Raw genomic sequence first — 13,765 nt, forward strand, 5'->3', positions numbered from 1 at the left:
TTTCTTGACACACTCTCGTATGTCCCGTGGATTATATTGTAGCCCCATGAAGAAAAATCCTGATAGACATGCTAGTGGTGAGACTATTGTCCCTTCACAACACAAGCCCTACTAAACAGCTTCACTGTGTCTGAGAGCTTCAAAGTCAGCAGATCGAAACCACTAGCTGGTTCTATCCTATCCTATAGGGTTACTATAAGTTAACATGGTGAGTGAACAAATGGGCCAGGTATTGTGTTAGGTTCTGGGGAGAGAGAAAGCATAGTTTATGCCAGTTAGAAGCAATATTCTTATACACAAGCAAGCTTGTTAATGCCCAAGAGTGAAGACCCAGAGTAGTGGCAGGCCTCAAAAATTACCAGGGCTCACAGAGCTGGTCACTACACTATGCAGAAGTGTAGCCTAATACCACTAGATGGCGCCAGAGACACTAGAGGGTCGCATTTAGCTACCAGAACTATTCCCAAGGACTCCCAGCAGTAACCGGAAATTGTTAGCCACCTGCTCCAGGGTCATCAGTCCCCATCTTTCATCAGAATCACTTACACAGAACACTTATTAAAGACAGAGGTGGGTACATAATTTGTTGGGCCCAGTGCAAAATGAAAGTACAAGTTTCTTTTCACTCTGTTTTATAAGTCTACGAGACTCTTCTGAAATATATTATAGGCAAAATATTGAGCAATGCAGAAAGTGTCAAGAGAAGATGGAAAGAATGCACAGTTACTGTACCAAAGAGAATTAGCTGAAGTCCACTATTTCTGGAGGTAGCATATGAGCAAGAGCCAATGATGCTAAAGGAAGAAGTTGGAACTGCACTGAATGCATTCACCAAAAGCAAGGCTCCAGGAATGGATGGGATAGCCACTGAAATGTGTCAGCAAGCTGAAGGAGCCCTGGAAGCACTCACTGGTGTATGCTAGGAAATTTGGAAGATAGCTACTTGATCAACTGACTGGAAAAGATCCGTATTTTTGCCCATTCTAAAGAAAGGTGACCCAACAGAATACCCAAACTATAGAACAATATCAATTATATAGCTTAAGATTATCCAACAAAGGTTGTAGCAATACATTGGCAGGAAACTGCCAGAGTTCAGTCTGGATTCAGAAGAGGATGTGGGATAAGGGATATCATTGCTGAAGTCAGATAGATTTTGGCTCAAAGCAGAGAATAACAGAAAGATGTTTACTTGTGTTTCATTGACTATGCAAGGATATTCAACTGTGTATACCATAATAAACTTTAGATAATGTTGAGAAAAATGGGAATTCCTGGACACTCCATCGTGCTCATTAGGAACTTGTACATGGATCAAGAGGCAGTTGTGCAAACCGAACAAGGGAACACTGCATGGTTTAAAATCAGGAAAGGTGTACATCATGATTGTATCCTGTCACCATACTGTTCAATGTATATGCTGAGCAAATCATCAGGGAAGCTGGCTTATATGAAGAAGAGTGCAGCATGAGGATTGGAAGAAGACTTATTAACACACTGCAATAAGCAGATGACACCACCTTGCTTGCTGAAAGTGAGGAAGAATTCAAGCACTTGAGATGAAGATCACAGAGTGTAGCCTTCAGTGTGGATTATAATTCCATGTAAAAAATCCCAAACAACCCAAATCCTTACAACTGGAGGAAGTAAGGCCAGAATGCTCCTTAGAGGCAAATATGGCAAGATTTTGTCTTATATACTTGGACATGTTGTCAGGAGAGACCAGTCCCTGGAGAAGGACATCATATTTGGTAAAGGGGTGGCAAAAAAGAGGAAGGCTCTCGACAACATAGATGGACACAGTGGCTGCATCAATGGGCTCAGGCACAGCAAGAGTTGAGAGAATGACGCTGGACTGTGCAGGGTTTCATTCTGTGCTCCATTGGGTTGCTGCGGGTCATGGCCTACTCAATGGCACCCAACACCAACAACCCAGGGTCGCTGTGAGTCAGCCTAGACTTGACAGCAGTGAGGGTTGGGTTTGTAGGGAGAAAAATGCCATGAAAGGTATTAAAATGCATCGAAGCCCTTTTCCCATTGTCTTTGGTCTCTCTACTCATTATGATGTTTTCTATTTGCTATTTAATGTTCTAGGCAAAGAAAAATTAAAACTATACATAATCATCGGGGGACTTTATTCATCTTTATATGGTGCAATGCCAGTTTTACATTCAACTGAAACTTGTATACAGAAACATTACATACTTCACGCTTTGTAGCTCATTCGTGTATATGTATTTTTGCCAAGACTGTAGAAAATGCTGCACAAAGCAAACTCAAGTCATTTTATTTTACTTCTTGATACACCATCTACCAACAGGAGTCTCCCTGAACTCCCACACTGCATGGGTGCACCGGAATTCTGTGTTCATTGGGCATCTTGAATGTTTTAAGTGAAGGGGCGGCAAGGGATGGCAGGTACACCCATTGTGTGAATCTCCCCTGCTCATGTCCATCCTCTATTGTTCTATGAGCTTCACTTACAAGACACAAACTCAAAGACAGAATTCTGCTCCATACAGAAAATTTCCTTCCATCCCAGGAGCCATGGACAATTAGAAATCCAATCACGGACCTCCAAAAGGAGCCCAGGCAACCTGCTTATGAAGCTGTAGCCTGGATTTTGCCAAAACCACAGACTCCAGACGGAGGTGGGGGTCCTTAGTGAGCCCAACACCCAAACCAAGCCTGTCGCCATCACATTGACTCTGACTCATGGCCACCCTATAAAGACTGAGTAGAACTGCCCAATAGGGTTTCCAACATTTATGGAAGCAGACTGCCACCTCTTTCTTCCACAGGGTGCTGATGCGTTCAAACCGCTGGCGTTTAGGTTAGCAGCTGAGAGCTCTGACCACTGTGCAGCGGGGCTCCTTTCAGCAAGACCAGACTCTCCACAGACTGGCCTTCCTCTACGGTCAACAGGGGAACCCAAATCCTATGGTAGCCAAGAGTGGCTTCTTTGGTTTTCCCTGCCCCCACCCTCTTGTGCATGCAAACAGTGTCCAGTCACTTAAGCTTTTCATCCGCACAAGTTAACAGTTCATGTATTGTGGCTTGAAAAGCCAGCCTCTGCACATATAATTACCTTTTTTCAACAGTATTTTCTAAAGATAATTTAATTAGGGGCTCTTACACCTCTTTGGGTCTCCACTCCACTGTTTTGGGACTTCTGATGCCTGATAGCAGATCCCGTCAATACCTTGTGATCACACAGGCTGGTGTGCTGCTTCATTTGGTCTTTGTTGCTTCCCAGCTAGATGGCTGCTTGTTTATCATCAAGCTTTTAAGACCCCAGATGTTATATCTTTTAATAGCTGGACATCATCAGCTTTCTTTACCACATTTGCTTATGCACCCATTTTGTCTTCAGCGATCCTGTCAGGAAGATGAGCATCACAGAATGCTGGACTGTTAGAAAAAAGTGTTCTTGTGTTGAGGGAGTACTTGAGTAGAGGTCCAATGTCCATCTGCTACCTTAATACTTAACATACAATATATGCACATAGATCTATTTCCCCATTGTCATATATAAATATATTTACATATGTACATGCCTGTATTTAGACCTCTATAAATGTCCTTTGCCTCCTAGTTCTTTCCTCTATTTCCTTTTACTTTCATCTCGTCCCACTATCATGTTCCACCTTCACTTGGCTTTCAGTAATTCTTCTTGGCTACATTGCGTTTGATTAAATCCCACAAGGCATTCTACGCCCTCCTCACCATCGATTTTAAATCACTTGTTTTTCCCTTGTATCTGGGTTTGTTGCCGTCCCCATTTCTTTCCTTTACCTCCCCCTCTCCCATGTCCCCTCTGGAACTGTGGGTCTCATTGTTTTCTCCTCGGGATTGTTTATCCTTCCGATCTTATATAGATAGACATGGGGGGAAAAAAGACTGTAAATAGTTTCAGGTCTGTCTCTTGACCTTTATGAATGGTCTTATGAGGTTTGAAGTCCTGCCCCCAAAGTCTATTTTTGAAATTCCTCAGGGACTTCATTGCTTTGTACCCCTTGCTGCTCTGTTGTGCTCCCTTTGTGTTTTGCCCAGGTGTGTGTGTGGGGGGGAGGGGGAGCGGAGGGAATCAGACCAGGCACAATTCCCGCACTGTGTCTCCGGTATGTCCCCTGTAGCTCTGTGGGTCAGTGAGGGGAGGAAATGTCTCGTGGTGGGGTCGGCCCTATGATCTTTTCTGTGCATTGGCTGCTCTGAGTAGGAATATCATCCTCGGGGCTTGGTGGGCCAGGATGTGGTTCTCTCTCTCTCTCCTAACCTCTTCGAGTGCTCCCATGTGTTGAGACCCACCTCTCTCCCCAAGTTGTATCTTCAGTGCTGTCCTCTCTAGTGCATTCTTCTGGGGCGGGAGTCTGCATAGCTGGGATTGGGGCCATTCCCTCAACAGTCTTTTAAATTCTATACCATTGACTAAATTAATGATACTATCAATAGACTTATCTTATTCTTCATAGAGATGATTTATGGTGTTCTCTATAATAATAATGTCTCTAAAGAGACGTATATAAACCATGGATATATGAATGGATTTGGGCTCACACAATTCCAGCCCCAATCTAAGAACAATTACTTCTTATGGCATGGCTCTACTGGATACTCATCCTCATGAAGAGATCAGTGAAGATAGAGGTGCTATAGTAAAGTGTAGTGAGGATATCAGATGGTGCCAGGCTATCAGAAAGAATAACATCTGGGGTTTTAAGGACTTGTCTTAAAGTAAGCAGCCATCTAAGTGAGGTATCAACTAAGTCCACATGAGAAAAGGACATCAGCTTGTGTGATTCAAAGATTGTAAAATAATGAAATCCAAATCCAGTGGTGGGAATGGTATCAGAGCTTAAATTGTGAACATTCTGTTTGCAGAAGTCTGTAGATGACACTGAAAGCCCAAAATCCACTTGCAGGGTTCTCACATGAATTAAGCCTCTGGTGAATTCCCTCCGAGCATCGTTGAGGGATGTGAATAGGCTTGCTGTCAGACAGAGAGCATTCTAAAATTAATTATGGCAGATGTAGTTAGGTTAAAATATAAAACCTTATCATTTAATCTTTTTGACCCATTTTAAAGTTATTTCAGTTTTAAATATTTTCTTCTCTGTTTTCAATTGAGATATTTTTCTGTTCTGTTTTTTAATTGTTGGTAATTCTTTCTTGTTTTTGTTTTGTATCATTTTCTGCGTATAAAATTCAGGACAAGTAAATCGATAGCGACAGTAACTGGATCAATAACCACTTAGGGCCATGGCAGTGGGGTTTAGTGCTCCACTGGGGAGCCAACAGCAGTGAGCACTGGAAAGAAGAAGATGTCCTAAAGTGGTTGTGGTGAGGATCACACACCTCCTCTTACTATGCTCGAGCCGTTGAATTGTGTGACATGTGAATTATATGCCAATGAAAGAAGGAGAGGTTCCTTTGGAATCGGACAGACCTAGATTTGAATCTTAGTTTTACCACTTTCTTTATGACCTCGGGTCAGTTTTCATTTGGAATGTCTCAGTTTTGTTATCTGTAAAACAGAGATGGTAATAGTGCACAGCTCATAAGGTACATATAGGATCAAATGGAGTTTTCTAAGCCAAGAGTTTAGCACTGTACCTAGCACACGCAGTGACTAAAATGGAAAAGAAAATATTACAAAACACAACATCATGTTATAATCCTACTATAATCATTGCAGGCCTCTGCTGTCCTCTGACAACCTCACTACTTTGCTCTTCATTGTCTTTGCCTCATTGAAGGTGGAGGGGGTAACACAACTAGAAAATTGGAAGAAAGAAATAGAGAGCATGAAGTCAGATGAAGATAAAGATGTCACCATCAAGGCCCTGGAACGACGGCACTGTGGTACAGCCCTCTGCCTAGAGGCAGCCCTGTGTTAGACAGCCTATGAAGCCTAGGATTGATGAACCTACAGAGACCGAAAGTAGAAGAAGGGCTTCTGGGGGTGCAGTGGGAGGAGGGGAAAGAGAGCTGATGTCAAGGAGCTCAAGAAGGAAGAGAAAGTGTTTGAAACGGATGGTGGTAGCAATTGTCCAATCCTGCTGGCTGCGATCGAACTATGGAACTATGTGATATCTGTATTAGCTCCCAATAAAATGGCTTTAGGAAAAAAATGATGTCACCATTAAAAAGAGATATGATTATGTGCCTGAAAAGCCAAGATAATCAATGCAATTATTACATCTACTACGACTATTACTGTTGGAAAAAAGGAAACCAGCCGCTGTCCTCAAGTCTACTTATGTCCCCTCACAGGATGTCTGAGACGGCAAATCTTTCTGAGAAGACAACCTCACATTTCTCCCCTGGAGCTGTTGCTGTTTGTAGAAAGAATTCACTAAAGTGACACAATACAAAAATTAATGTACAGAAATAAAAACACTTTGTACCTACAAATCCTAATCAGAGGATATGCTTAAGAAGAAAGCCCCCTAATTCCTTTTACAAAAGTACCACCCAGAAAGAAAAGAATCCTAGAAATAAAAGATGCAAAACCATTGTGAGAAAAATTAAGACAAGGACAAAGCAAAGCCCTTTTTATTGTCTGAGTAAAAGTTGACAGAGAAAATGGGCTTCCCATTTAGCCATTATTATGCACTTTGATTTGTGACATTGATTGCAATCTCCACGACATCACAGGACTCTTCCCATTTCTTCCCAGTTTGTCATCCTTCTCTCCCGGCTCTTCCCTTCCTGCCTTCTGAGCTCGCTCCCTGGGCCAATGCTACCTTATTGGCCTCATTGACTTCGTTTCTCTAGGGCAGTGGTTCTCAACCCGTGGGTCAGGACCCCTTTGAGGGTCGAACAACCCTTTCACAGGGGTCACCTGATTCTTAACAGTAGCTAAATGACAGTGATGTAGTGGCAACGAAAATAATTTTATGATTGGGGGTCACCATAACATGAGGCACTGCATTAAAGGGTCGTGAAGTTAGGATGGTTGAGAACCACCTGTGAGGGCTGGCTGTGCCTCCCGTAATTGCTTGCCTTATAGGCCTGTCTATCGTTTGGCTAAAAGTTGAGCCTTGGGGGTGATTTCCACATTCAAAAGGTGTCTCAGGGCCACAGTCTCAGCAGTACTGTCAGTCTCTATCAGACCAGTAAGCCTTATTTTGAGTTTTGTTCCACAGCTTTCTCCCAGTCTATCCAGTACCTCCTTTTATCAGCCCTTTCAGGACCGTAGGCGATGGTGAGTTCTTCTGGTCTCCGTGTCATGGAGGCCGAGGTGTTCACAATGGATGAATTGCTTCCATGCACTTCTGATTTGCTCCATTCTTCTTTGTTCCAGATGGAGGGAAACAAACGCACCGCAGATGGGCACGCTGATACTTAAGGTTTGTTGTCAGCATGGTTGGGCCAGGATTGCTAGCGGCTTGGCCATTGAGACACAGTAATGCCCCCATGATGCTATCTCCCTGAGGGTGTGTCCTCCTTCCCATGTAAGTGGATGCTGTGAAAGGGCTTGCTTGTTTTTCTTGCTGGGTCTGGACAGATTCCTAGTCCTATACAGCTATATGGGGAAACAGAAAACTCTTGAATCAATGACCTCAACTTCCATTTCATGACATTAGAAAAGAACACTCACTGCCAACCAGTCTGTTTTGACTCAGGGACCCTTAGGACAGGAGAAGACTGCGCCTGTGGGTTTTCAAGACTGTAACTGGTTATGGGAACAGAAAGCCAGAAAAAAGAAGAGCAAATTAAACTCAGAAATCATCTTCTCATTAGAATGTAACTTTCAAAGTAAACATGCCGAAGAGTAGAGGCCCCCTAATCAGCAGGTGGGAGTATGCCAGATCCATGGGGGTTATATTACCCAGTGCAAATTAAAAATTAGCATTTTGATTTCTGTTCCAGTCTCTTTTTAATTTGGAGTGGCTTCATTCTGAGAAATGTTGACTTCTGGTTCCACTTGCTTCTGTTGCTCCTTACTCTGTCTTCCTGAACAACTGCAGTGGCAGAGACTGAACTCCTAAACGCCAGACCACAGCCCCTGGCTCCTGACAGAGGACAGTGTGTGCCACTGTCTGTCAGTCTAAGCCACCCTCCTGCTTCAGATGCACCGCTGTTTTCCTATTTATTGAAAATGGTCTCCACTTAAACATTGTGGATGCATAATGCTATTAAGAAATGAATCTTGATTGCCTTAAAGCTTTTCATCTAGTAGGAAGCATATATATGTATATATATATATATATATATATATATATATATATATATATATATATATATATATATATATATATATATACACTTGTTGGGGGCCTTAGAGTCAATTCTAATTCATTACAAATCTTTGTGACATGTAGATAAGATTTTCATTTTTGTAATCTTTAAGGACACAGCTCACCAGGTCTTTCTTCTGCAGAACTGCTGGCTGGGCTTGAACCACTGGCCTATTGGTTAGCAGCTCTCTCTCTCTCTCTCTCTCTCTCTCTCTCTCTCTCTCTCTCTATATATATATATATATATATATATATATATATATATATATATATATTTCAAAAAAGTTTTGGAAAAAGGGAATGAAAAGACAATAGTTGTATTAGTCTGGGTACTTTAGAGAAACAAATCCACAGAAACTCATGTGTATAAGAGGGAGTTTTATATAAAGGGTAAGTGCACATCAAGAAGACATCCCAACCCAGTGCTGCCCAAGCCCACAAGTCCAACATGAATTAACCCATATGTCCAACACCAACCCACAAAGTCCTCCTCCATCTCACAAAACACACGCAATAATGCCAACTGCAGGAGGAAAGCCGAATCAGTGAGCGTGTAAGCATCTCGGTGCTGGCAGGGGTCTCCACATGGCTGCTCCAGCACCCAGCGCTGCATTGGGGTAGGTCCGTGCAGCTTCTGAGCAGGGATGTCTTGCAGGAAGTGAGCCTTGCCAGCTGAAGCAAAGAACTGGCTAAGGCAGCTGCACCCTGGTCTGACCATCACAAAGCAAGAGACCCAAGAACTCGAAAAGCAAGGCTCATTGAGCCATTTATCCCTCCGCTCTTCAATTAACCCCACATGTGTTTATTGGCCAGGATGGCATAATTAACTACCTCAATAGTTTTCCCATGAACTTTTTGAAGCCCCTCCCTATGTATGTCTGCGTGTATATAATATACATATAAAATTATCCAGAATATCTCAAAGTGTGTATATGGTTCATATATATGTCCTGCTGTGGGGCTATGGAGGGAAGAGAAATTATTTTTGGCTGAAGTGATCTGGGGAAGTTTAATGTTGAAGATGATATTTAAACCGATACCTGAAACAGAGGGAAGACTTTAGTTCACAGGATTAGGAGGACCTTTTGGCTTCATTTGACCCAGACTCGCGCTCAACCCTGCCTGGCGGGGAGGACAGCCTTCTACAGCCCTCTCTTCTCAGGTGCGCTGGAGGAATGCGCTCATCCAACTTTTCAGGCAGCAGCCAGCGCTGGTTGTAACACCTGGGGACACTGGGATTGGGAAGGTTGAACCGAGTGAAGGGACAGCAAGGGCAAAGCTGTGTGTCTGTGTGTGATGACAACGCATGAGGAGGATTCTGGAAAGACTTGTTTTCGTTCCGGGCACATTTTACTTTGTGTGTGCTTGATTGTGTTTAGCGAGGCTTAGATTTCCTGATGTCTGTGTCGGCACGGAGTGTCTAGGCTTCTCCTTGGAGGCAGCCTGTGAACATGAACGGAGGAGATGGCTCTTCTGTGTTTCTAGGTACAAATATGCCTGTGTGGGTGCATTTCTCTACACAGATATTTTGGTCCGTGTGGGTGTGTGCGCGGGCAGTTTTAGAGAAACGTGCAGGGGAAAGAGAGGAGCAGGTGGAGCGGCTAGGGGAGGAAATGGGCGGGAGGGAAAAGAACATTTGCCCAGAAGCCCGAGGACAAGCTGATTCCAGGCCTTTGTTGTAAGGAGTTGGTCACTGATTGCCCCATCGATCTGTGAATTCCCCTCCCTAAAAATGCACTGATTAGTAAAAACCCAGTGTTTCAGAGTGCCAGATAAATATTTTTAAACTCTTTCTGTTTAATTTCTTTCTGGTGAATTGGGCGCAGATTGACAGAGCAGATCAGCAGTTTCACATTCAACAATTCAGGCACATTTTGTCCCATCTCATTCAGAGTCTCCTCAGTGTAACATCGCTTATTCCACGCTCTCCTCGTGTTTTCAGTTTCCATCCCTCCTTCTTTTCTAACCCTTCTGAACTGTGCTCTTGGGGAAATGCTGTCCCTTTGGGCTCAAGTGGTTGATTATCCTAAGGTGGGCTTACCCACCTAGTGTTATTGTCCCCCTTATGCTCTGTGGTAGTTACACGATTTCATGTCACATTGATAAAAGAATGAAGAGGTGGAGTCTAGCCTGTCAGTCACAGCCCTCCTTGTGGGCGTGGTCTTCTTATGAGGATTCTGGGAACTTCCTCTCTTCCTCCCTGGAACAGGACACACACTCTCTCTGCTTGATATTCCTGTTGACAAGTCGTTACAGGGAGCCATGCTGATGGCAGTCAGCACCCTGGAGATACATCCACTGCCATTGGATCCACAGGACTTTCCACCCACCGGCCTGTGATCCTCCTGCATTCGGCATCATTGCATGTGCTGCGTGAGTCTTGAAGAGACTAACACCAGACTTATGGGCTCACATCAGACTTATGGACTTGATGTGGACTGGGCTGAGATGTTTTATTGATACACAATTACTTCTTGATATAAAGTTCTCTCTTACATATCTATGCATGTCAATGAATTTGTTTCTCTAGTCAGCCCTGTATAATACCTGCATGCTCTGTCTATTGTTGGGATGGAAGTAGAGTCATGAGGATGAGTTCCGCTTTAGACCCGAAAGGTGATGAAGGATCATAGTCTTGAGGGTTTCACTAGTCTCTGGATGACCTATAAGCCTAGTTTTTTGTTTTTCAGAATTTTCAGGTTTGTTCCCCATATTTTTCTCCCACACTATCCTGAACCATTTAATGTGGTCCCTCTCAGAGAAGTTGGTAGTGGTGGCCAGGTACCATCTAATCTTCTGGTCTCAGGGTTAAGTAGGTTGGACTAATTATTCCATGTGTCTTCAATTGTCATCACTCTTCTTTCTCCTGGACACCTCAGATAGCCACTCGTGAGCTTTTAAGACCTCAGTTACTACTCGCCAAAGTAGGATGTGTAGTGTTGTCTTTGTGGACCATGTTATGTTATTTAACCTTGGTGTGCTTGGTCCTATGACTCTGAGCCTCCAGGGCCAGAGACTCCCTTTCTCACAGGATTGAGTTATGTCCCAGGACCAGACAGTGCTTCGTTCTGTTGTTCCATAGGGTTGCTCTGAGGTGGAACCAACTCAATGGTACCCAACAACAACAACACATCTTCCTACCTTGGCGCCCTGTATGCTCGTTCCACCACATTCATCGATGTATTTGTGGAGGGATGGTAATGGTACAAGTAGAAATATCTCCCCAAACTCAAAAATATTCAGGGGGTGGTCCTACTCTCCCATCTGCACCCATTCAGCTTTAGTGTCTGTCCATGTGGCTACTGGTAGATTGCAGGATTTGTGTCTAGAACAGCATTTATCTCTTATTGTATATTGTATATTGCCGTCTCCTTCACCCAAGTGGACAGGGGTCTGGTCTCTAGCGGGCCACTTACGCTTCCTTCCTCTCACCTTAGGGAGTATTCAAATGGTTCTTTTCATGTGAAAAGGTTTTCTTGCCTTTTTACAATAGTGGCCTCAAACAATATCTGCCCTCTTGCGATTGGCTCACCTCCCTCAGCATGATGTGTTTGAGGCTCCACATGGCTGTCTCACAGATTCCTGACTCTGTCTCCACGTTGCCATTTGCTGTGTGCTTTGTGCTGTACTGGCCAATTTCTTTGTTCCACATACTTTTCTGTGCTTTGTGGGCTTTTGTATCATTTTATTCATCCCTATTGATGGAGTATTTCTGAAGCCTCCATTAGTTTTCTTGTTTAACATTTTTATGATAAGATTTATTAATTTTCTTTGAGCTTCCCTGTAATAGCCTCATTTCTATCCGAATTTTAGTCTGATCCAGATCAGAATCCACTTGCCATGTCTTTTCTTTTACCCTTTGTCTTTTGTCCCTTCTATGTTAATTTTCACGTGCCTCTTTTCACAAAATTGAATACTCTTTGGTGTTTTTTCTCTTAGTTTTTATTTTTTCTTCTTTCAAACTTCATCCTGCTCTTCTGTAGCGCTTCCTCCATCCCCCTCCTTTATCAGGAACAATGATGCTCACGCCTTCCACCTTGACTCTAGAAAGAGTATTTTAAAATTTGGGGGAGGATGGGGGTCGTTTTTGGTTTTGTAAAGATTTTTAGGCTCTGTCTGGGACTGGCATCTTCACTGTCTTTTCTCCCAGCCATTTCATTCATTTGAATTCAACAAGTGCCCAAGGCGCTGTGGAAGCAGACAGAACATCCCTCTGCCCCAGGAGCTTGCATTTGAGTGGGGGAGAAGCAATCACCCAACAAACAGGTGCGAGAAATGTATAGCGTGTTAGAGGGTGAGAGCTGTGGAGAGGAAGCAAGAAAGGAGCAAGTGGGGACCTGCGATGTCAAGAGAGGGCAGGTGTGAGATGGTGGCCTCTAAGCAAAGTGCTGATGCAGATGAGGGAGTAAATCACAACAGGTATCTGGTAGGTGTGCATTTGCAATAGAGGACCAGCAGGTGCAAAGGTCTTGGGAAATGGCATTGCCGCTTTCAAACTTTCAGCTATCACCCAAGGATGATTTGCCTCTGTTAATGTCCCCTACACCTTATTTAAAGTTACAGACAGTGATGCACTCTCAACTGGGATTTACCTAAGTAGTTTACTTACCACCAGAGCCAATATTTACAAATCATCTAGAGCAGGGGTTCTCAACCTTCCTAATGCCACAACCCTTTCATACAGTTCCTCATGTGGTGGTGACCCCCAAACATAAAATTATCTTCGTTACTACTTCATCACTGTAATTTTGCTGCTGTTATGAATCGGGTGACCCCCGTGAAAGGGTCATTTGACCCCCACAGGGTGAGAACCGCTGATCTAGAGGAAACATTATAGCATGGTAGGTTTAAAAAAATAGTCAAATAGAGCCATTTTTAAGATGTGTCAACACAATAGACTCAGTTTGTTAGTAACATATCTCAATAATAAATATTAAATAAATTCTAATGTTGTACAGCTTGAAATCTCAGAACTCTGAAGCTCTAGATCATAGCTTTTGGGGCTATCAATGTTTATTTGAGAATTCGATGTAAGCAATGTACCACTTCTTAAAAAATAAGCACATTGACAATTTGCGTGCGTGCTTATAATGGCAGGGGTTCATTCCATTAAGAATCCCTAGTCTGGAAGCATCTCTACAGTCACGTGAGGTCAAATCACTCTTGACTTCAGGTGTCCTTTCTGGATTCCTATGCAGCTTTCTTTCTACTTCAACCCGTTCCAGTCCCTAGTGGAAGCACAGTCCTGCCCTCAATTGCTATTAAGACTTTTAGCCTGGTCGCTTCAAGACTTTTAGCCTGGTCGCTTCTAGACTTGTCAGCTCACACATACTGCCACTGAGCCAACTCAGAGACCCTACAGGGCAGTGTAGAACTGTCTTTGTGGGTTTCTGAAACTGTAGCTCTTTACTGGGAGTAGAATGCTTTGTTGTTCTGACGCCAAAAGGCTGGTGGTTTCGAACTGCTGACCTTGCAGTCAGGAGCCCAAATGTCATCACGAAGCCACCAGGTTCCAAGGCTAC

The 13,765-nt window shown here is 43.4% G+C and overlaps 1 long non-coding RNA gene across 1 annotated transcript in view; it reads left to right on the top strand.

The window, feature by feature from the left end:
• Positions 1-13,765, top strand: part of LOC142457862 (uncharacterized) — an 83,917-nt gene that overhangs the window by 25,892 nt on the left and 44,260 nt on the right. Inside the window, exon 3 of the long non-coding RNA XR_012786393.1 lies at positions 7,307-7,352. This is a non-coding gene — a long non-coding RNA (uncharacterized LOC142457862). The remainder of the gene's footprint in view (positions 1-7,306; positions 7,353-13,765) is intronic.

Source organism: Tenrec ecaudatus, chromosome 10 (assembly GCF_050624435.1).
Source record: "Tenrec ecaudatus isolate mTenEca1 chromosome 10, mTenEca1.hap1, whole genome shotgun sequence".
Classification (NCBI taxonomy): Eukaryota; Metazoa; Chordata; class Mammalia; order Afrosoricida; family Tenrecidae; genus Tenrec; species Tenrec ecaudatus.